Below are 26,053 nucleotides of genomic sequence, written 5' to 3'. Positions count from 1 at the left end.
AACAAGCAAACAAACAAAACTCATCCTACAACAGATTATTCCTCAAAAAAACCCAATATATTAAAATGTGTGGCCATCAATTGTCCTTTTCCCTTGAATCTGACACTATGTATTATTCATGAATCTTAAATTCAAGTCAAATACTGTACACTCCACTTTTGTTTTCATTCGTGGTGTCATCAATGCATTTTTTAACCCATTTATCTAGAAACTAGCTTCAAATTTATTCATTATTTTGTTCAATGTTTATTTTCATTGGTTCTATATCATGGCACATTATCACCAGAGAGATATACGGTTGATATCAGTGAGGAAGGAAGAAACAATTAATTTATTTGGGATTGGAGAGAGAACCTTTTGCCTTTAATTTTAACACTGAAAACTCACCTGATATAATTTAATAGCCTGTCAATCCTCATATATTCTTCTTAGGTCTAGTTTATTGAACAGTTCCTTGGGTCAGAAATTGTGGTCGGTGCTACACAGAAATGACTGCATTCAACCCTCACAAGAAACCTGATGGCTCAGTATCACTCTTATTTTATAGATAAGACAAAGGAAGATTAAAAGATTAAACAAATTTTTTTTTCATCTTATATATTTAGCATGGAGCTAGAGTGAAAAGCCAAATAGCTTTTATTACAAAATCCATACTCTATGTATTCTATTAATATGATACTTTGCTATTCCTTTATGGTTATATTATTCTTTTAATGTAGATTATCTGTTAGACTTTTCCATTCTTGGTTTATGTCTGGTCATGCAGTCAGATTTTCATTAGCTCAGAATACACTTGCAAATTAGCTAAGATAAAGACCTGGTTGAGAACTGGATCATGTAACATTTCATTGACTGGAATATGCTCATTTGTTCACATTTTAACATCTTTGAAATCACGATGGCTTTATTAATTGATCCGACTCTTTGAGACCCATGGACTATACAGTCCATGGAATTCTCCAGTCTAAAATACTGGAATGGTGTTTTTCTTTCTGGCTTACTTCACTCTGTATAATAGGCTCCAGTTTCATTCACCTCATTAGAACTGATTCAAATGTATTCTTTTTAAGACGACCCAGAGGGATGGTACGGGGAGGGGGGAGGGAGGGGGATTCAGGATGGGGAACACGTGTATACCTGTGGCGGATTCATGCTGATGTATGGCTAAACCAACACAATATTGTAAAGTAATTAACCTCCAATTAAAATAAATAAATTTATATTTTAAAAAAAAGAAAAAAAAAATACTGGCTTGGGTAGCCTTACCCTTCTTCAGGGGATCTTCCCAAGCTAGGGGTCAAACCCAGGTCTCCTGCATTCTTTATTAGCTGAACCAGCAGGGAAGCCCATAACCGATGATAAGGAAGTATTTGTCATTGTTTGATTATCATAGTTTAACTTTTCTTTCTTAGTGGCATTTAAATTAAAGGTGTGCTTTCAACTGGCAGTTCTTTAGATTAGATGAAATACGGTACTTAGCTCTTCAGTGAAAAGAAATTAGGTAAAACAGAGTAAGCCTGATTCACATCCAGATCCACTCCATGTCATTCCCTCTACAGGGCTGGGAGAAGAGCTGCTCTGTTTAGGGGTGGGGTGAGTTGGGGAGTCTTACCTCTCTTTGCTGTTGTTACCTGTTTACTAAACCCATGGGCAGGTTCTAACAATGGAATTCCTTTTTATTATTATTTTTTAAATTATTGAAGTATAGTTGATTTCCAATGTTGTGTTAATTTCTGCTGTACAGCAAAGTGACTCAGTTATACATATATTTATTCTTTTTCATATTCTTTTCCATTATGGCTTATTACAGGATACTAAATATAGTTCCCTGTGCTATATAGGAGGATCTTGTTGCTTATCCATCTTATTCATAATAGTTGGCATCTACTAACCCCCATCTCCTCTTTCCCTTAGCAACCTCAAGCCTGTTCTCTGTGTCTGTGAGTCTGTTTCTATTTCATAAGGGTGTTCATTTGTGTCATATTTTAGATTCCACATATAAGCGATATCATATGATATTTGTCTATCTCTTTCTGACTTACTTCACTTAGTATGATTATCTTTAGGTCCATCCACATTACTGCAAATAGCAATGCATCATTCTTTTTAATGGCTGAGTAATATTCTACCAACAACAGAATTTCTGCTTCTTCAAATTTTCCCCAGATATTTGAAAAAATGATGTTAACTTTATAATTATTTTAAGTAATCTATATTCTTTTCCTTCTACTTATTGTCATATTAACTCTTATTAAGAGTTCTTTTCATAATTTCTTTAAAATACAAATAAAAATAGAATTTTGGGCTGTGCTCTATATATGTAGGATTTTATATATATGAAAGATTCTTTGTGATTATTATATAAACTGTTTATTCTTGTTGCTTCTTTATTACTGCCTATTTGTATATAAAGATATCAGAATTTTTCCATTATGTCAATTCACACTGTTACTAAAGGGCTTAAAAGCTACTGAAACAACAATGATTTTTATTGTTGTCTGAAACATGATCCATTTGGAAGCCTCTCTAAAACTCTGTCCCCTTCCTTTCCTACTTCCAAAAATGTTTCACTAATGCCTCTGGGGAAAATTAATCTTTTCATCTTTAGAACATCTTTATAGCCTATGTTGTAGAGAACTCTCCCAGTTTTCTCTTATATAAAATCAGGGATAATGATTACCCACCTATGTTAGCTAATACATACAAAGCTTAAAAAAAGTGTCTGACACCAAATATGCTTAACAACTATATGCTACTATTAAAAGTCATTTAATCTATATCACAACTGCCACTCCAGGATTTTTTCTGGGTATTTTACAGATAATAAATTCCTAAGAAGGCAAAGTCTGTTTTATCTTGGCATCCCTTTTAATGTCTAAAATTGTGCCTTGAGGTATTCTGAAAATCCCAAGTTTTTTTAAATTGATGGGAAAAATTTTCCATTCAGCACCCACTGTGATTGGATCTGTAAGGCTTACTAATACTTGTGGGAACCAGATTGTATAGATCTCATTTAAACTTGGTATAGTGAAATTAAATAGGCTTTGAACTCAGACTAAACTAAATTAAATTGCAGTTACCGTCTACTTTTGACATTAAAAACTTGGAACTCTTTAGAACTTTAAGAGAATCACTTAGAACTCTCTGAGTTCCAGTTTGCTTTCATAAAAAATGAGTAATATTTACCTTATGTGGTGGAATTTCAACTATATAATATACGTAAGGACTTACCCCAAGGACTGACATATAGTAGGCTCTCCATAAATAGTAACTATGTTAATTATTATTGCTGCTGTTAAAAATTATTACCTTTAGCAGATTCCATAAGACCATTAAATCTCAATGTCTTCATTTATAAGTGGGGTTATCATTCCATTATTTAAACAATGAAAAAGAGAATTAAGTTATATACATAAAGTTCTTATTAAAATGTCTTTAAGAGGACTTCCCTAGTGGTCGAGTGGTTAAGAATCTAACTTCTAATTCAGGGGACACAGGTTTGATCCCTTGTTGGGGAACTAAGATCCCACATGTTGTGGGGCAACTAACCCTGCATGCTGCCGACTACTGAGCCTGCAGACTCCAGAGCATGGGTGCCATGATGGCCCACACACTGGAATGAAAAATCCCACGTGCTAAAGCTAAGATTCAATACAGCCAAATAAATAAATAAGTATTAAAACATACAAATAAAATGTCTTCAGAGAGCAGATGCTCCATGAATGATTTCTATCGTCCACTGTCCCACTTCTTTTCTCACATCTTATTCTTTGATATGGACTTCCCAGGTGGTGCTAGTGGTAAAGAACCCGCCTGACAATGCAGAAGACATAGGAGACATGGGTTTGATCCCTGGGTCAGGAAGATCCCCTGGAGGAGGGCACTGGCAACCCACTCCAGTATTTTTGCCTGGAGAATTCCATGGACAGAGGAGCCTGGAGGGATACAGTCTATAGGGTCACAAAAAGTTGGACACGACTGAAGGGATTTAGCACACACACACGCACTCCTTGATATAAGAAAGGCGTCATTCCTTCGTTCTTTTGAGATATTTCCCAAAGTTCCCTACTCTTGAGCCTATCATGCTATTGTGGAAACTAGCAAAATGATAGTCTTAAGGACTTTAGATCTTTAGGGTTAGAAAACATGGAAACATTTGAAATAACCTTGACTGATCTCCCATCACCATTACCATGGAGCATTCTAAAATTTCCCACCGGTGTCTGCAGCCTTAGATTTACAATGGTGTAGAGAGAGTTGACCCGTCAGCTCTTATAGACAATATTTCTGAGGAGTCCATTATGTAGTTTCTATATTTGTTCCTCAAGGTTTTTTTTTTTTTTTTTAACAGTTATGGTTCCTTTGTCTGAACAAAATGAAAAGATCCTAAAGCAAAAACAGAAACAGAATGATAGACCCCCTCTTCTGACTTGCTGAAGAAAAAGCACCAGGAAAAATCCTCAATGCTGTATTTCTATAAAGCTCCCCAAATAAGATGAGAAATCTTGAATTGGTCTGCAGAAGTACACTGGGACACCACTGTTACAGAGGATGGAATTTTATATTGATGGCATAATTTGTCACTAAATCGCTATTATTATTATTATAAGATCAGAATTCAGAGCACAACTGTCATGCTTGCCAACCTGGCCAGGACATCATTAGTGATACCAACAGTCCAATTACGGTGGTATTTATTTCTTCACTGATTGGAATCATGGCCATTTCAGAGGCTGTGAAAGCGCTAGGGTACCTGTAAACTGAGTTGGGTGAGTAGGAGTGTCCCACATTTAGGGACGCAATCGTGGGCATGTCCATTTCAGACTACCACATGGCAGGATCAGTGTAAACTTTGTTTTATGTGCCGCCCCGCCCTAAGAAGCCCAGTGTGTGACACCCACATACAGTGAAAAGCTCTAACTAGAATCCTAACACCTGTGAATTCCTGTTCTGTACTCCACTTTCAGAAGAAAGAAGCCACGCACAATGAAATAAACCAATATCTGGTCAGTTCAGATTCAGAGTTCAATACACTACAGCTTATTACCTCAGCAACAATTCATCCTGACCCCTGGGTACTGCAAAGTCATCAATCAAAAAAGAAATATTAAGTTAGCCTAAGTATACTGTACTTAGCAAGGCTGTAAAGTGAAATAATGCATTTTGCAAAGATTTTTTTTCAGCTACTTAGGTCGAAACAAAACAGATTTTTCTTTTTTAACCCCTCAGTTATCTAGAAAAATTCTATTCATGAGAAGTGAAGAAAATTCTTTTCATGAGAAGTTAATAGTTCCCTAATCATACACACAATCACTAAAATGGTCTTGCCGGGATTTTTAACTTTACCAGTGGGTATAATACATGTTATGAAATGCAAAGCCCATGTCCAGGATGGGTTCACCTTGAGGCATTCATTATGATGCCTCTAAGTCACATTTGGATACTGAAGAGCATGTAAGATGTCCAACTCCAGCATCAGGGCTGCTATCGTCAGGGGAGGGGACATCATTAGAGGGAAAGGTAACCCTGGTCCCCTATGAACCCTTGCAGAGAGAAGATAATTAATCACTCCCAACTGTCCTAACCGTGCATTTGTAGTTCCTGACTTGAGTGGAATATACTTACCATTTATCTTCATTACTGCCCAGCAACCTTAATAAAAATCAGCTTAAGATCTGAGCACAGAATCACTTCCTATAGATTTCAATTTAATTTGGGAATGTCTAAATGGAAGGAAACATCTTTTCTCTGTCTTTGAGAAATGAGTTGGTTTTCCTGTGATGCCCAGCTATGTAATAAACAAAGATGATGCAGATGCAAATATTTTCAGCCAGTTCTTCCATTGATTACCTCCAGAAATTAATTTCCCATATAATTGCTTTGGTTGGCATATTCACCTCCAGAGGTACTTACACAGATCTGCCTACAGATCTGTTTGATCACAACTCTTGGGTTTTGAATTATTTAATACCCAATCAGTTTTAGAAATATTGTCCTTCATACTCTATCCCAAATTTCTGCAAAGGAATAAATATAATGTGATATTTAATAAAGTGAACATTTTAAATCCCAGATCTCCTTAATAGGTTACCATCTTTGTAATCCTGAATTATTTCCTTTGTTCATAAAACAAATGCTTTGGCAAAATTGAAATCGCAAAACACTTCCACATTCCATCTGGCTTTAAAGAGTGTTAGAACACATTATACATAAAATATGATAAAATGTCCTTGTCTCATGAAATTACGGCTTTGCAAAATTTTGTTCTTTTTATTTAGTGGCAATCTTATGATTTTTTAATTCTTAATCATGACTTTATACATTTTTAAAACAGTCCACACCAGCCTTTTTCCCCCCCATCAAATCAATGCTGTAATTTATCTCAGACTGAACACATAACAGTGGCTAGTTCTTTCACTGTGTGGGCATGGGTACCAGCCTCAGGTGGTATATACTTTGTGCTTTAGGTGCACGAAACAACATCAGCATCTTAGGTGGGCAAATGCCATCGCCTCAGCTCTCTTGCTCTCCTTCCAAAAGTACTTAATGGCATTTTAATGGCACCATTAACTGTTAGTTTCATGACTTCCTCTACTTAGTTGTGACATGACATTATACTCATTCAGTATTTTCCAAAAAGGAAAGCTCTGAGGAAAGCATATGATAATTACTTTCTCAGTTCAGTTCACTCTCTCAGTAGTGGCCAACTCTTGGCAACTCCATGGACTCCAGCATGCAAGGCTTCCCTGTCCATCACTAACTCCCGGAGCCTGCTCAAACTCATATCCATTGAGTCGGTGATGCCATCCAACCATCTCATCCTCTGTCCTCCCCTTCGCCTCCTGCCTTCAATCTTTCTCAGCAACAGAGCCTTTTCCAAGGAGTCAGTTCTTCTCATCAGGTGGCCAAAGTATTGGAGTTTCAGCTTTAGCATCATCCCTTCCAATGAATATTCAGGACTTATTTCCTTTTGGGTGGACTGATTGGATCTCCTTGCAGTCCAAGGGACTCTCAAGAGTCTTCTCCAACACCACAGTTCAAAACCATCAATTCTTCAGCGCTCAGTTTTCTTTATGGTCCAACTCTCACATTCATGCATGACTACTGGAAAAACCATAGCTTTGACTAGCTGGACCTTTGTTGGCAAAGTAACATTTCTGATTTTTAATATGCTGCCTAGATTGGTCATAGCTTTTCTTCCAAGGAGCAAGAGTCTTTTAATTTCATGGCTGCAGTCACCATCTGCAGTGATTTTGGAGCCCCCCAAAATAGTCTTTCACTGTTTCCATTGTTTCCCCATCTATTTGCCATAAAGTGATGGGACCAGATGCCAGGATCTTAGTTTTTCGAATGTTGAGTTTTAAGCCAACTTTTTCGCTCTCCTCTTTCACTTTCATCAAGAGGCTCTTTAGTTCCTCATCACTATTTACCAGAAGGGTGATGCCATCTGCGTATCTGAGGTTATTGATATTTCTCCTGGCAATCTTGATTCCAGCTTGTACTTCCTGGCATTTCTCATGAGGTACTCTGCATATAAATTAAATAAGCAGGGTGACAATATACAGCCGTGACACACTCCTTTTCCAACAAAGAACCAGTCTGTTGTTCCATATCCAGTTCTAACTGTTGTTTCTTGACCTGCATATAGATTTCTCTGGAGGCAGGTAACATGGTCTGGTATTCCGATCTCTTTAAGAATTTTCCACAGTTTGTTGTGATCTACAAAGTCAAAGGCTTTGGTTTAGTCAAAACGCACAAGTAGATGTTTCTCTTGAACTCTTGCTTTTGCAATGATCCAGTGGATACTGGCAATTTGATCTCTGGTTCCTCTGCCTGTTCTAAAACCAGCTTGAACATCTGGAAGTATTTTGAGCATTACTTTGGTAGTATGTGAGATAAGTACAATTGTGGAGTAGTTTGTACATTCTTTGGCATTGCTCTTTTTTGGAATTGGAATGAAAACTGACCTTTTCCAGTTCTGTGGCCACTGCTGAGTTTTCCAAATTTGCTGGCATATTGAGTGCAGCACTTTCACAGCATCATCTTTTAGGGTTTGAAATAGTTCAACTGGAATGTCATCACCTCCACTAGCTTTGTTTATGGTGATGCTTCCTATGGTCTGCTTGACTTTGCATTTCAAGATGTCTGGCTCTAGGTGAGTGATCACACCATTGTGGTTATCTAGGTCATGAAGATCTTTTTTGTCCAGTTCTTCTGTGTATTCTTGCCACCTCTTCTTAATAACTTCTGCTTCTGTTAGGTCCATATCATTTCTGTCCTTTATTGAGCCCATCTTTGCATGAGATGTTCCCTTGGTATCTCTAATTTTCTTGAAGAGATTTCTAGTCTTATCCAATCTATTGTTTTCCTCTATTTCTTTGCACTGATCACTGAGGAAAGCTTTCTTATCTCTCCTTGCTATTCTTTGGAACTCTGCATTCAGATGCTTATATCTTTCCTTTTTTCCTTTGTCTTTAGCTTCTCTTCTTTTCTCAGCTATTTGTAAGTCCTCCTCTATTTTGCCTATTTGCATTTCTTTTTCTTGTGGATGGTCTTGATCACTGCCTCTTGGGCAATGTCACAAATCTTTCATAGTTCTTCAGGCACTCTGTCTATCAGATCTAATCCCTCGAATCTATTTGTCACTTCCACTGTATAGACATAATGACTTTGATTTAGGTCATACTTGAGTGGTCTAGTGGTTTTCCTTACTTTCTTCAATGTAAATCTGAATTTGGCAATAAGGAACTTATGATCTGAGTTGCAGTCATCTCCCGATCTGGTTTTTGCTCACTGTATAGAACTTCTCCATCTTTGGCTGCAAAGAATATAATCAATCTGATTTTGGTATTGATCATCTGGTGATGTTCATGCATAGAGTCTTCTCTTGTGTTTGTGGAAGAGGGTGTTTGCTATGAGCAGTGCGTTCTCTTGGCAAAATTCTGTTAGCCTTTGCCCTGCTTTATTTTGTGCTCCAAGACAGATTTGCCTGTTACTCCAGGTATCTCTTGACTTCCTACTTTTGCATTCCAGTCCCCTATAGTGAAAAGGACATCTTTATTGGGTGTTAGTTTTAGAAGGTCTTGTAGGTCTTCACAGAACCACTCAACTTCTGCTTCTTCAGCATTACTGGTTGGGGCATAGACTTGGATTACTGTGATATTGAGTGGTTTGCCTTGGAAATGAACAGAGATCATTCTGTCATTTTTGAGATTGCATCTAAATACTGCATTTCGGACTCTTTTGTTGACTCTGAGGGCTACTCCATTTCTTCTAAGGGATTCTTGCCCTCAGTAGTAGATATAATGGTCATCTAAGTTAAATTCGCTCTAGGCCAGTTCTTATGAGTCAATTTGCAAAAGCCTTTCCCTTCTTTGTTAATAACAGTTTCTTTTCATTGAGGTATCAACTATCTTATTAAATATTAACTTTTCTAACTAACTTTTTTTTAGCTTTCAAAGCAATAGCAATAACCTTTATATGTATATATACACATCTAATACATACACATTCCTTGAGTATGTGTGTTAATTGCTCAGTCCTACTCTTTGCAAACCCCATGGATTGTATAGCCTGCCAGGCTCCTCCTCCATGAAATTCTCCAGGCAAAAATACAGGAGTGGGTTATCACTTCTTTCCCCAGGGGATCTTCTTAACTCAGGGATTGAACCTGGGTCTCCTTCACTGCAGGCAGATTCTTGACCATCTTGATGTGTTACTCATTAATTGATATATTTCTATTCACAGCTGTATCACTTGTCACCGGGAGACCATTTGAAACAACTGGCAACCTGCTTTGGCCACTGCCTGGCTTACCTTGGAGAACATTTTACCTGAGGCACTGGAGAAAGGCTCTGTGCACCAACCTTAGCCTCCAGTGTCTGAGGAACAGAGCAGTTGGCTTTTCCAGCCCAGCCTTGTCCCCAAATTTCTGAGGCTCAGCACATTGACAGAGAACTTCCTTTAGCAGAACTTTCATTGGTTCTCTGCTTCTGAAATGGAAAGTGGTTGATTCCTATGAGAATGCTCGCTTTTTCAGTACCGTACTGACTGGCATTGGCAGTAAGCAGCACCACACCTGGATGGTTTCCAAGTATGTGCCCAAGAGAGCCTTGGTCTAAGTGTAACGGTTCTGCCCTCAAGCTCTCAGGAAGTAGTTTTACTACATTGTCCCCACCACATAATAAGAGTCATCCGCTTTTGATCTGACAATTACACGCTGCTGTATATTTGAAGTTTTAGTTAGGGAAACACCAATTAGAACACAGACCATGACATTCTAACAGAAACCAAAGGTCTCAGATGAGATGGAATGTTATTTCTCTTGTCCAGATAGTCAGAGGCAGGAAGATATAAAGGCAAGGAGGGGATTTTGCTCCTGAAGATCACTCCCAACTCACCCCTGCATGTGGTTATGTGGTTTCCATTTCTCTGTCATACAGCAGAGAGGGGAAAGGAAAGAATAGCTTTGTGACAGAATTGTGTTCTGGGAGTTGCCCATATTGCTTTGCACTTGCTTTGTTGTCCAAACCCCATCACAACACCCTGCAGTAGTAGAGGGCCTTTAGCTGCTTGGCTATCACCGGGCACTTCTGTGGGGAAGGGAGTCCATTATTATTATTTGTTTTTGCATACTTTTGTTTTTTTTAATATAAATTTATTTCTTTTAATTGGAGGTTAATTACAGTATTGTATTGGTTTTGCCATACATCAACATGAATCTGCTGATTTATACTGTTTTAGGTGTACAGCAAAGTGATTCAGTTTTTTATATATATATATATATATTCTTTTCCATTATAGGCTCTTACAATATATTTAAAATAGTTCCCTGTGCTACACAGTAAGTCCTTGTTGTTTATCTCTTTCATAGATGGTAGTGTGTATCTGCTAATTCCAAATTCTCAATTTATCCCTCCTAGAAGTCCACTATTGATAAGAAGAAGGAGAGAATAGATGGAGGTGAAGAATTAACATACAACATATCATTTTATAAATAGTACTTTAAAAGTTGACTTCTGATTCTTTGTTTTTCTAAATTCTACATTCTGGATTTAATACACTTTTATTAATAATTAAATTAGACCCTAAAATAGTAAGTTCTATGCTTACTTGGGGGGGTGTATTTACTTAAGAAATATTAACCTAACTTCATTACTGCCTATTTTCAAATCAGTTTCCAGGGAGGGATAGAAGGAATGATAAGGAAAGAAACATAAGGTAAAATGGTATTCAATCAATTCAATGGTTTATAAGCAGGTACCCATAGAGCCTTGGTCTAAGTAGATAAAGGCTCTCCTCTGAAGTTCTCACGGGGAACAGTTTTTCTGCATTTTTCCTACTGCATATCAAGTTATGGCTTATAAGTAAAAATCTACTAAACAATTTTGTGATTAATCTATACCCTTAATAATGACTTAAAATATTAAAAACATTAAGGATATCAACAAATGAATCTTGAACAACTGGAGATATATATATATATATATATATATATGCAAAAATGAGCTTTCATCCTTTTCTTGCATTGTAAACACAATTAAGTACAAATTAAATACAAAAATTAAAAACAGAGAATCTTTAAAAGTAAACAGAGGAGCAAATCTTCATGACCTTCAGTTAGGTATAAATTTCTTTTTTATTTTTATAAAATTCTTAGCTATAAAACCAAATACCTATGTTATAAAAGAAAAATAAGATAAATTAGACTCTATTAAGATATGTCTTTTAAAAGGCACTGTAAAAAAATAAAAAGACAAGCTACCAATTGGGAGAAAATATTTGCAAAACAAATATAACAAAGAATTTCTATCTAGAATATATAGTTATTAATAATTCTTTCAACTCAAAAATAAGAAAACAACATCCCAGTAAAAATGGATAAAAGATTTGTACAGACACTTCATTTCACCAAAGAAGATACACAGATGGCAGATAAGCACATAAAGTGATGGTCAACATCATTAGCCATCAGGGAGTTACAAATAAAAACTACAATGAAATACCATTAACATCTATTAAGATAAAATTGCTAAGGTTGAGACTGACCATGGGCTTCCCTCGTAGCTGAGCTGGTAAAAGAACCCACCTGCGGTACAGGAGTCCCGGGTTTGATCCCTGGGTCAGGAAGATCCCCTGCAGGCCGACCCACTCCATTTTTCTTGCCTGGAAAATCCTATGGAGAGAGGAGCCTGGTGGGCTACAGTCCAGGGGGTTGCAATGAGTCAGACACGACTTAGCAACTAAACCACTAAGACTGACCATATCATATGCTAATGAGGACTTTAGAACAATTGAACCTGTCATGCACTGCTGGTGGCAATGAAAAACGGTACTGCCGCTAGGAAATAGTTTGACCGTTTCTTAAGGAGTTAATAATATATCTATCATGTTACTAGCTACTCTACTCCTGTGTATTTGCCCAAGATAAATAAAAATATATATTCAAACAAAGATTTGTCCATGAGTCATCATAGCAGCTTTATTTTTCATAGCCTCAAATTGGAAAAAAATGCAAATGTCCATCAATAGATGGATGGATAAAACAAATGGTAGTATATTCATATAACAGAACTTATTGGCAATTAAAAATGATCTATTAATATGCCACAACGTGTACAAATCTCAAGTTGATTATGATGAGTAAAAGAAGCTAAAACAAAAACAAACAGTGTGTTTTGTCATTTAAGTTATTATATTCATTTTTATTATTTCATTTGTATATACTTTTAGAACATGCAAGCAAACCTGTGGTGACAGAAAGAAGGTAATTGATAATGAGAAAATGAGGAGGACAGATCGGAAGAGCGGGAGAGGAGGATTTCAAGGGGTCTGAGAAAACTGGGTGTAAAAGATATATTAATTATTTTGATTATGGTGATGGTTTCATGGGTGTATACAGAAGGCAAAACTTGTCAGAATGCACACTTTAAGTATTTGTGGTTTATTGCATACTTTTATTTCTCAATATAATTGTTATAAAGTAAATATAAACATTTAAATAGTCTTCATTAAGTTTTTATGTTCCATAATCTAAGAAGTCCTATGTATAATATATAAATACTAAATTTTAATGAAATTATTAAGAATAGTTTTCTCTTTGTAACTCCCTGTTATAAAGATTGACCACTGCATTTCTCATAACATATTTTTCATGCTGTGAAGCTGAAAATAGGCACAGAAGCACTCATTTTCAAAGAGTCTTCTAAATTTCCAAAACGTTTCATGTATCATTTAAGATAATTGTTAAGTCAAGTGAAAGTATATTTATTCAGAGCAGCAACAAGGTTGTGCAAATCAGTGTAAAATGAAAACAAAAATTTTATTTTGCTTTTTACAAATATCATCACCTCTCCCATTAGATTTGGTGCATTTATACGTTCTACCCTAAATTTTTATACTTTGGATCAAATCTTTAAATACTTAACAAGTCTATATGGCACGGAATGAATTATTTTGATATTACCTATTAACTTTAAACCTGAGTTTCTTCTACTGATTCATGCTCCTTAGAAACACTCATTAAAAATAATATTTTCAAAAACTGGTTTATTAATTTAAGGTAAATTTTTTTTAATTTAAGGTAAATTTTTAATAATATACATCATAGCCCATCCTTCCTCTCTTCCTTGTTTCCTTCCTCCCTCCCTTTTTTCCTTCCCTCCATTTCTTTCTCCCTTCTACCCTTCCCTTCCTCCTCATCTCACTTCTTTCACTTACTTTACTTTTTCTTTCTTTCATTTTATTTTTTTGGTTACTTTTTAAAAACTTATTTATTAAGTACTTGTGATTCTGAGTTCTTTGGATGTGAGCTACGAGACTCATCCTCACTGGTAGATATTTACCTTCCTGTTAGTGAGAAAAGGCAGTGACATAGTGCTGAAGGTGGACATCTGTGGGAGTGAATGGAGGGCGGATGGCCTGGACTATGTATAGATGCTGGAGGATGGAGTGAGTGTATAGACGCTCCAGATGCTGGAGCATGGAGTGAGTCCAGACACTTCAGTGGTCTTTTATGAAGAATGCAGTTCATCATCCCAAGTAAAATACTGTTAAGTTTACAGTGATCATGCCCAATGATTTTATTGATTTTTAAAAAGTAACCACTTTAGTAATTTCCTGTCTTTCTAAAACTTACTGTTTGTAAAAAGTCAGAAGGCCTAAATTGTTATAATTTGATTTCTCAAAAATGTCCATTAGAATAAAAATTAGATTTACAGAGGCCTTTTACTAGAGAAACTACATATCCTGGTTTCTGTTCGACTGTCCTCATTGGACCTGCATTCATTTCTTCCAGTAATCATTGAATAGTCATGTGAGCTTGAAAAATTGTATAATCATGGACAGAGGAGCCTGGAAGGCTGCAGTCCATGGGGTCGCTGAGGGTCGGACATGACTGAGCGACTTCACTTTCAGTTTTCGCTTTCATGCATTGGAGAAGGAAATGGCAACCCACTCCAGTGTTCTTGCCTGGAGAATCCCAGGGACGGGGGAGCCTGGTGGGCTGCCATCTATGGGGTCGCACAGAGTCGGACACAACTGAAGTGACTTAGCAGCAGCAGCAGCAGAGCCTTATAGGTATAGAGCTGCTTTGAGAAACAAAAAATAAATCGGATAATGGATATACCATCATAGTGCCTGGTCTAAAACAGTGGCCAAAAGAATGAAAGTATTACTCCTTCTACTGTCATTAATTATTTGAGGCAGGTAGTTATGAGTCAGTTTTGAGTCACATACTCAGTGTAGTACAATTGACCCCCATTTTTTACAATGAAGAAGTATTTTATGTAAAGGTTATTTTAATCGTTAGAGCCATATATTACTATTAAGACCAACTGTTCAGTGTATTGAGCACTCAGTGGTCTTTGTTATTACAAACTGAATTAAATGATTCACACTGTAGACTGACAAAGCCAATCTTTTGGATGCTGAGTGATAGGGGTTGAATATAATCTTTCCAGATTTTTCGCTTTCTAGAAGGCCCCTTTTGGAAGCTGAGACTGCTGTATCAGCTCCCCTGAGACAGACAGATTGCAGGCTTTTGCTGATTTAACTTTAGCTTCTGTTATCTTGATATGTTGGTTTTATATTTAGGAGCCATATATTTAAATCGTTCAGAACAATCTTAGCTTCCAATGTGCTGTCCCATTTTACCCCCTCAGGTACACTCAGACATATTATTGGACACTTTATGCTTTTTGGTTTTGAACGTGAGATCAATGTGTTGACAGTACTCAGCTTTTCTGGCTTTATCATTGTCGACTCAAGGTCATATGGATTCTCTTTGCTTTGAGCCTTGATTTCTTATTTCAGTTTATTCATTCAATTTGCTTTCATTAATTTGGGGAGTATATGTATTTTTATTATTACATTATAGTATGAGCAAGTTCATATCTCTATTGTGAATAGTTTGATTTTGTGTGTGGGTAAAGATTTGAGAATTATATCAAAATATCTTGAAGAAAGTTTATGAACCTTCATGAAAATAGGCAAGAAGGTACAGTCAAGGATCCAAATAGCCATTTGAATGTCCATGGGAGAGTCAATCATTTTGTGAAACTAGTCATTTAATTTCTTGCAAAAATCCAAACAAATTTTTTAGCAGGCAGTCTCACAGAAAATAAGTATACGAAGCCACACTCTTCATGAAGTTTACTCATCATTTAATAAAACACTGAACCTAAATATTCCATCATGGGAATGAGAAATTAGATCTGGTAATTCTTGGGTTTAGTGAGTTAATGTTTTCAATGATCTAACATTACCTACCATTTAGGTCCTTCTTTTTCAAGCCACCTTTTATTTATTTATTTATTGTTGGCTGCTCTGGGTCTTCATTGCTTTGCGTGGGCTTTCTCTAGCTGCAGTGAGCAGGGGTTACTCTTCCTTTTGGTGCATGGGCGTCTTATTGCAGTGGCTTCTTCTATTGTGGAGCATGGGCTCTAGGCATGCAAGCTTCCGTAGTTGCAGCACAAAAGCTCAGTAGTTGTGGCTTGTGGACTCTAGAGGGCAGGTTCAGTAGTCATGGTGCACAGGCTTCATTGCTCTGCTGCTGCTGCTGCTGCTAAGTCGCTTCAGTCGTGTCCAACTCTGTGCGACCCCAGAGACGGCAAGAATACTGGAGGGGGTTGCCATTTCCTTCTCCAATGCAATGCATGCATGCATGCATGCTAAGTCACTACAGTCGTGTCCGATTCTGTGCGACCTTATGGACAGCAGCCCACTAGGCTCCTCTGTCCACGGGATTCTCTAGACAAGAATACTGGAGTGGGTTGCCATTTCCTTCTTCAGATCGTTGTTCTGAGACATGTGGAATCTTCCCAGACCAGGGACTGAAGCTGTGGCCCCTGCATTGGCAGGTGAATTCCTATCCACTGTGCCACCAGAGAAGTTCCCATTTAGGTCTTAATATATGTGACTGACTAAGAAACAACTAAATCAGCCCTTCATTTTAATTGGTACTAGTGGCTGATTTATATAATTGACTGGGTTTACCACCTGGCAATATAAACTATTGATTGGACCTGCATCTAATATGACATTTTGTTTATTCAGTGCCATTTAATGACTATTATGGGCTTCCCTGATAGCTCAGTTGGTAAAGAATCCGGCTGCAATGCAGGAGACCCTGGTTCGATTCCTGGGTCAGGAAGATCTGCTGGAGAAGGAACAGACTACCCACTCCAGCATTCTTGGGCTTCCCTTGTGTCTCAGCTGGTAAACAATCTGAGACACCTGGATTGGACCCCTGGGTTGGGAGGATCCCCTGGAGAAGGGAAAGGTTACCCACTCCAGTATTCTGGCCCGGAGAATTCCATGCACTGTATAGTCCACGGGGTCGCAGAGTCACACATGACTGAGTGACTTTCACTTCACTTTGTAATGACTATTACATGCTCCACATTGATCACAGAGCTAAGACTAAAAAGACACTGGGATAAGATACTGATCCTAAGTGCAGGGAACCCACATTCCAGATAATAACTAGCTGACTTATTTGGAGAGCCAATCATGCTCGTCACTGTGAAAAGCCATTATTTGGATTTGCATAACTTCAACAGATAGCATCACCGATTCAATGAACATGGACTTTGGCAAACTCATGGAGATAGTGAGGGACAGTCCATAGGATCGCAAAGAGTCAGACAAGACTTAGCAACTGAACAACTTCAGAATAACCATTAGACTAAATTTTGATCATTCATTTTTAACTGCTTGCCTTGGCAATGTGAACAGATGACCTAAGAGAGCTAAAAACAATCAAACTGTTTTGTTTTGGTCCATTCTTTTGGTCCATCCTCCAGGTATCACCTTACTGTTGATGAAAAGAAGATATTGAAGCAGTTCAGGTAAGAAGTGATGACTGAATAAACCAGAGTGGTAGCACAGAGACAGAGTATAGCAGGCAAGAGTAAAATAAACGTTGGAGGAAGAGATGTTGAAATTTCCTGATGGATGGCCTATGGGGCTGAGGAAAAGTTAATTTTGAGATGTTCATTAGACAACCAAGGGAAATTAAGGAGGTAGTTAAATGTAGAAATCTTAGCTTCAAGGGAGAGGTGAGGTCTGGAAATAGATGGGTAATCAGGTTCTTGTTGAGACACTTTTGCTCAGTAAGACTGATGTCCACGCTAATCTTAAGATCTTTCACTATTTGAAGGATGTAGGCTAAGGAGATGCCCAAGTTGATAGATTGGTTAGGAGGGTGAACCTCAAACAGTATTTACACCAAGTTTCACTTCATATTTTCTGTGTAACCTTGACCATTTTTAAAATCAATTTTTATTGGAATATAGTTGACTTACAATGTTGTGCCAGTTTCTGCTGAAAAGCAAAGTGAATCAGTTATTCATACACATACAGACATATGTACTCTTTTTAAGATTCTTTCCCCATCTAGGCCATTACAGAGTACTGAGTAGAGCTCCCTGTGCCATACATTGGGTTCTTATTAGTTATCTGTTTTATATAATAGACGTGTGTCTATGCCAATCCCCAGGGCTTCCCAGGTGTAAAGAACCCACCTGCCAATAAGAGACATGGGGTCGATCCCTGCATCAGGAAGATCCCCTGGAAGATGGCATGACAACCTACTCTAGTATTCTTGCCCGGAAATCCCATGGACAGAGGAGCCTGTTGGGCTACAGTCCATGGTGTCGCAAAGAGTCAGACACGACTGAAGCGAATTAGCACAACACAGCACATGTGTCAATCCCAATCCCCAAATTTATCCCCCTCTTTTCATCTGTATAACCATAAATCTGTTTTCCACATCTGTGACTGTTTCTATTTGTGTGACCCTGAAGACTTAATCACTTGGAATCTCAGTATCCTCATCTGGTTATAAGATATTATCACATTTGTGAGGCTTAAATGAAATAATGCATATAAGCATTTAGCACAGTGTTAAGTATATAGTAATCACTCAGTAATTAAAGGAGTAGTAATCTAAGGTGAAATCATAAAGTATGTAGGTCTTAAAAAGGTAATGGATACAAAGAAAAGCAGTTGTCCATAGCAGATAAATTAAAGCGGATTGTTTGCATTTAAAAAGTGTCAGGAAAGATTGTGAAAGATTTAGAAATAGGAGAAAACATTATTCCTGGGTACTCTCTACCCTTCTAGGTTAGTTTCAGTTTGTCTTTTATAGCTGTTAAATTGCAGAAAAATTAATAATACAGAATGGTTCTTGTCCATGGAAATTGCTCATTTGCACTCTACCTGTAAATTTATTTCAGTATTCATGATGGCTTTTATATGTGCAACCTCTGAATTCTTTGAACTGGCTGCAACATCTTAATTACCTGGTTCCCCTACTAATTGAGGCTTCCCTGGTGGCTCAGATGGTAAAGCGTCTGCCTGCAATACAGGAGACCAGGGTTCGATTCCTGGGTCAGGAAGATTCCCTCGAGTAGGAAATGGTAATCCACTCCAGCATTCTTGCCTGGAAAATCCCATGGACGGAGGAGCCTGATAGGCTATAGTCCATGGGGTCGCAATGAGTCAGACACAACTGAGCGACTTCACTCTCTCTCTCCTACTAATTGATGAGTTAAATAAGATCTTGAACATGTGTTCATTTTATATTTGTGCGAAAGTTATGACTTTGTTTTTAAACAATACCCTTTAACAATAGGAAAAAGTAACTCTTATCTATCACTCTTTAATTTGATGAAGAAAATTATAAGTAACATAGATATAAAAAGAGAAGTTACTAAATCGTTTAATTAGAAGGAGGAACATAGGTACATACTTTGATAAATGTTATTGGATCTGGACCATATTTCCAATAGGATGAAACATTATCTATATCTTAAAGTGCTTTAAGCAATGTTTCCTGAAAGTGTCCTGTGAAACATGAATATATTATGAAATGTTTATATCAGTAGATGTTGTGGAAAAAAGTAATTTTAACTTCAAGTTAGTTTGGGAAAAGACAGTGTGTGCTCTGTCACACCTGACTCTTTGTAACCCTATGGACTGTAGCCCGCCAGGCTCCTCTGTCCATGGATTCTCCAGGCAAGAGTACTGGAGTGAGTTGCCATGCCCTCCTCCAGGGGATCTTCTCGACCCAGGGATCAAACCACGTCTCCTGCATCTTCTGCATTGCAGGTGGATTCTTAACTCACAGAACCATCTGGGAAGTCTGTGTGTGTTAGTCATGCAGTCATGTCCGGCTGTTTGTGACCCCATGGACTGTAGCCAGCCAGGCTCCTCTGTTCATGGGATTTTCCAGGCAAGAATACTAGAGTGGGTTGCCATTTCCTTCTCCAGGGGATCTTCCTGACCCAGACATTGAACCTGGGTCTCCTGCATTACAGGCAGACTCTTATCTACTGAGCTACAGGGAAAACTGGGAAGCCTAGATTAATCTAGATTAAATATATTTCTTTACTACAGATCTCAGATTTTTCACTAAGTTAAATGCATTTTTAACTTCCGAGAGAGAGAATTTATAAAGCTGTAAAATCTCTTCTTTTTACTTTTGGAGTCTATAGACATTTACATTTCTCAGGACATGAATTTAAACAAATCAATTTATTTAAAACCAGATTTAAAGGAAGGCTTGTGAAATTTCTAGTAAAGAAAGGATGCATGTGTGTACTCAGCAGCTTCAGTCATGTCTGACTCTTTGCGACCCTATGGACTGTAGCCTGCCAGGGTCCTCTGTCCACGGGATTCTCCAGGCAAAAATACTGAAGTGGGTTGCCATGAATTCATCTAGGCTATCCCCTCGACCAGGGGATTGAACCCACCATTCCTGTGTCTCCTGCATTGCAGGCAGGTTCTTTACACAATGAGCCACCTAAGAGGTCCAAATGAAAGGATATGGACATTCTAACAGCAGAGAAGGGTGAGGTGGTGTCGTCCTTTCTATAGTCTGGTTTTTGACGTCCTCCTTCCTCTGTCCTGAGCAGCTCAGCTTCCTCCCAGTGGGTCTCGCCTGCAGCACAGCAGTGTAGGGAACTGGCCACTGGAATCTTTCTATTTATAGGGTTGCCTGGGTGCAGCTGTGCCTCTCTCCACAGCGGCAGGGCACAGTCAACACCATGGAGCTTTTAAAACATGCTGTTAAAAGACCTCTTGCTCTTACATCTCAAACCTCACATTTGTGTCTAAACTCAAACTGCTTTGTTATAAATAAGTTGCAACACTTGCTTAATAATTAAAGCCCTCAGGCCTCAAGTAATTTAGAGAACAGTTTCATGACCAAAGAAAAAAAAGTGAAGCTGTGGTATTTGATATGGGACATAGGCCCTAAAATCTGTCCCCACATCTCTACAATACATCAGGATAAAAGAAAAAAAAAATCTCATCTTGCAGGGACTCATATAACTCTCCCATATTGTACTTTGGAGATCTTTATTGAAATCATTCATCAGATAAATCCACAATATGTTTAGTGTTCTGTTTTTTTCAAATAATTATTATATTAAAACAAAAGAGATATATCATTAAAAAAGGATAAATGAAATAGGTATGATTTCCTCATAATGCAATGTTCAAAATGATATATCTCTGAGTTTAGCATTAACTGAAGGGGTTGTGGAATAAGTAACGTGGAAGAGGCTGTTTTCATTGAGAGCCACTTCCAGTCTGACTGAAAAGTTAATAACATGTAACACCACCAATAAAAAAAACAGTTGAAAACACAGCAGAGTATTTAAACAGGTGAGAAGTGTGAACATTCTAAGTTAACAAGTGAGAAAAGCACTTGTCTGTGTAGGCTAGGATAGGGAGAATGGAAATAATGAATTTAAAAGAGGGAAGTTCCAGGGATATTGATTCAGGCAGGTGACTTAACAGGTGTGTGGAGTAGGAGGTGGGAAGCAGGAAAAAAAAAAAAAAGATAAATAGAATATTTTTGGACTTTTCTGGCAGTCCATTGCTTAAAACTCCACTCTTCCAAAGCAGGGGGGCAGGCGTTTGATCCCTGTTTGGGGCTCTAAGATCTCACAGGTCATGCAGCATGGCCAAAATTTAAAAACAATTTTTTTTAAATAGAGTTTTTCTGTAATTAAGAGCTTGTGCTGAGGAAAAATAGCAAGTAGTCAGGATAGGAGGTAGTAAAGTCAGATAAGAAATTTTGAAGAATTTAGACATATATTCATATTATTCTATATTTAAAAATCACTCAACCTTATGGATATTTTGATAGATATCAATTAATAGTTTATACTACTTCATCAAAAATAAGCACATGTAGAACTTCTATTATATATGAAGAGTTTGGAGCTGATAGTACCTAAAACCATCATTTGATATCTTTTTCATACTTGAAAGTAACGTGTGATAAAGTCCAAGTTAATAGTTTTAGATCACTTTACATTTATCATACACAGTCTATATATCCATAGCAGTACAGTACAACTTTGCATAGTATATAATAGTGTATAATGAAAAGAATACAAAAGTAAAAATAATTAATCAAACATGGTATTTTGACTGCTCAGGGTATTAACTTTCCCTTGTCCAATTTTGTAGAAATGTTTGGGTCCTCGTGTGTGGCCCCCAAAGACTTGCCTCTTTCAGAGCATTAGAATAGCATGCTAATTACCGTTTCATTGAGTTAAACTGCAGAAGTCGTTTAGATATATATTATGCTCTTTGTATACTTGATCATCATAATATTGCTCCTAACTGAAAGTGATAAATTATTTAAAGATTCTTTGTTTACTAATTTCTTATTGCAGAAATTTGCAAACTGAAATCCGAATGTTTCAAAAATTCACTCCAAATGCCATTTTTTCTATCTTCTACTTTGAACAGACTTGAGGAAAAATAGGTAAAAATGAAGATGAAAACAGGCATTTATTTTTTAAAATTTCTAGTAGGTCTGTTTAATCTTTCATGTAAACAATACAGATTGTTGGCTTCAGTGGACACTGGCTGCACTGACTATATTAGTACATTGTCAGCTCTATCAGTGGAAAGAAAAATAGCTCTGTGATTTGCTTCAAGTTAGGCAGGGAGTTCAATTATCTGCAACACTCAAAATAAATTCGCCCCCAAATGATCAGTTTACTGATTATTTGATTTAAAGGATTTAGCTCTACTTTGGGATAGTATAACATAGAAGCCATAAGTTTTGCAACTATTTCCTAGTGGAAGAGTGAGGATTTTGCTTTTCTTCATGTAAGCTCAGAATTGGAAACTACAATGACACTGAAGCTTGAAGCTGATGATGACTCCATAGTCCTTAATTACAGATATATTATTGATCGTCACACCACCACTTTAAAAGAGCTTGAGAACAGAAGAATATCTGGTTCTTAGATCAAGATGGTCAATCAGGGACTTCCCTGGTGGTCCAGGGGTTAAGAATGTGCCTTGCAATGCAGAGGAAAAGCAATCAGAAATTTCTGGAAAAACAAACTGCACAGGAGACTCCTGATTCAAATATAAGGCAAATTATAATGTGCCACAATTTTGGCAGGTGACAGTGTTAAGACCAAGAGAGAGAATGAATATTCATTTCATCTTGATATTACAAACATTCTCTGTGGAGTGGGATGTATTATTGGACCAATAAAGACATTTATAAAAAAAAAAAAAGAAAAAAAGATCCCACATGCAAAGAAGTAGCTACGCCTGGGCGCCGCAACTAGAGACCCCATGTGCCACAACTAGAGAGTTTGTGTACAGCAAGGAAACATCCCGCATGAGACGTGAATATCCTCTGTGCCGCAACTAAGACCTGACATAGCCAAATAAGTAAATAAACATTTTAAAAGACTATTAATCAATATATCCTCAGATTGATAGGAAATGGTTTTAGCAAATGATACACCATCATTATCCACTTTCTCATAAGACTTTTCACCACTGAACTGCATATAGGTCTCTGTTGTCCAGGAACTCTAAATCTGAAAGGTTACAGACCTCATTCTCCACACACACAGGTTTAGTATTAAGAAACATCATGGCAATAAGGGCAGCAGCAGGAAGCAAATGAAATTAGCAAAGGAAGCAGGTAAAACATTTAAATCCGTAACTTTTATACATTAGCTCAATGATTCATTTCAAATTTAGCTCAATTCATCTGTCTCCAGGTGTCCTCTATCTCATATCTAGATCTACTTTTTTTCTTTATAGAATTATGTGTCATTGGAACAGCTGAGAAAATAAGATTTCACCCTCCCAAAGTGTTTGCAACATCAAGGAGCATAATACAATGTTATTTTTATACAGAAAGTTCTATCCTTTTTACTTCCCAGAGCAGTTTTTAGATTTTCAGCACATTATTACTATTTTGGGTCTTGCATAAAACCCATCATTTAAGAGATTTTCAGTGGACTGCCACAATAATTTTTAAGAGTATTTTGAGATCACAGTCACTATTATCACTCAATTAATGCTTGTGATTTCCTTGAGAATTACTGTTTTGTAAATGACCAGATTCTATGGGGTCTGATCAATTATTTATTAAAATATTATATTCTTCCAATTTATTACTCTGCTAACTAGAACATGGTAACTTTTCTTAGACAGATAAGCTAGATAACACTGAAATATATACTAAAGCAAAATTATGTGTCTCTAAACTACTAAAAATGTCAGGTAATTGTTTTGTATCTCTGAAGGGGCACAGAAATCTTCACATATCTTCAGAATCCTGAAGATTTCTATTATGTGTAGAATTATAAGTTTTTTGAAACTCTTAGCTTACATCTTATATTTTCAGCCTCCACTTGAAATTCATTCTTCGGTATCCTGCTTTCCAACTTTTAAGGCTTCATAATATCATGGAAGTGCTCACATCTTCTCCAGAGATCACTATATAATGAGTAATGTCAAAATTTGTATCATAATAACTGAAAAATTATCAATCGATAATAACTGGGTTTAGAAAAGGCAGAGGAACCAGAGATCAAATTGCCAACATCCATTGGATCATAGAAAAGCAAGAGAATTCCAGAAAAACATCTACTTCTGCTTTACTGACCACACCAAAGCCTTTGACTGTGTGGATCACAACAAACTGTGGAAAATTCTTAAAAGAGATAGCATTGCCAGATGACCTTACCTGCCTCCTGGGGAATCTGTATGCAGGTCAAGAAGCAACAGTTGGAACCAGATATGGAACAACAGACTGGTTCGAAATTGGGAAAGGAGTACGTCAAGGCTGTATACTGTCACCCTGCTTACTTAACTTATATGCAGAGTACATCATGTGAATTGCCGGAATGAATGAAGCACAAGCTGGAATCAAGACTGCAGGGAGAAATATCAATAACCTCAGATACGCAGGTGACACCACCCTTATGGCAGAAAGTGAAGAAAAACTAAAGAGCCTCTTGATGAAAGTGAAAGAGAAGAGTGAAAAAGTTGGCTTAAAACTCAGCATTCAAAAAACTAAGATCATGGCATCTGGTTCCACCACTTCATGGCAAACAGATGGAGAAACAATGGAAACAGTGAGTGACTTCATTTTCTTGGGCTCCAAAATCACAGCAGATGGTGATTGCAACCATGAAATTAAAAGATGCTTGCTCCTTGGAAGAAAAGCTATGATCAACCTAGACAGCATATTAAAAAGCAGAGATGTTACTTTGCCGTCAAAAGTCTGTTTAGTCAAAGCTATGGATTTTCCAGTAGTCATGTACGGATATGAGATTTGGACCATAGAGAAAGCTGAGCACTAAAGAATTGATGCTTTGAACTGTGGTTTGGAGAAGACGCTTGAGAGTCCCTTGGACAGCAAGGAGATCCAACCAGCCAATCCTAAAGGAAATCAGTCCTGAGTATTCACTGGAAGGACTGATGCTGAGGCTGAAGCTCCAATACTGTGGCCACCTGATGCAGTGCTGGGAAAGACTGAAGGAAGGAGGAGAAGGGGACAACAGAGGATGAATGGTATCACCGACTCGATGGATATGAGTTTGAGTATGCTCAGGGAGTTGGTGATGGATAGGGAAGACTTGTGTGCTGCAGTCCCTGTGGTCGCAAAGAGTCAGACATGACTGAACAACTAAACTGGATTGAAAAAATTTGTGTAAAATTTATCTTCCATTCTAGAAGTGGTGAAGGGCAGCGCCACAGTGTGCCAAATGAGTGTGTGTCTCAGTTTAGCTTCCAAGTAACATTTGACCATTTCTTAGGCTATTTTTTTTAGATTCTGGCATTACCCAGCACCTCCTGCTTATAATCTCAGATTGGTCACTGGCAGCAAAAACAAGGAGATTACTTAAATCTCTTGTAAAAGTATAATAAAAGTATTTCCATTTTAGAAGAAAAATGTAAAGTGGATCTATATACCAATCATGCTCTTCCTATTAGAAAGTTTTGAGAAAGAGAGAGATACTTTGGGATATCAAAAGTCATGAAAATAGAATAAAATTTCAAACATCATTATTTTCTTTATGAACATCTTTTGAGAAAAAGTGCCACAGATCCTTTCATAAGTACTTTTTAAGCACTATCTACGGTGCTGTAAAAATATTACAACACATATTACTTATAATAGGAAGTTGTAATAACTTTAGGATAACTTTCCTATTGGGTTTCCCATTGGGTTTCCAATGGTAAAGAATCTGCCCAAGATGCAGGAGAC

The sequence above is a fragment of the Capra hircus genome, chromosome 24 (assembly GCF_001704415.2).
Source record: "Capra hircus breed San Clemente chromosome 24, ASM170441v1, whole genome shotgun sequence".
Classification (NCBI taxonomy): domain Eukaryota; kingdom Metazoa; phylum Chordata; class Mammalia; order Artiodactyla; family Bovidae; genus Capra; species Capra hircus.
This window is presented reverse-complemented; position numbering follows the sequence as displayed.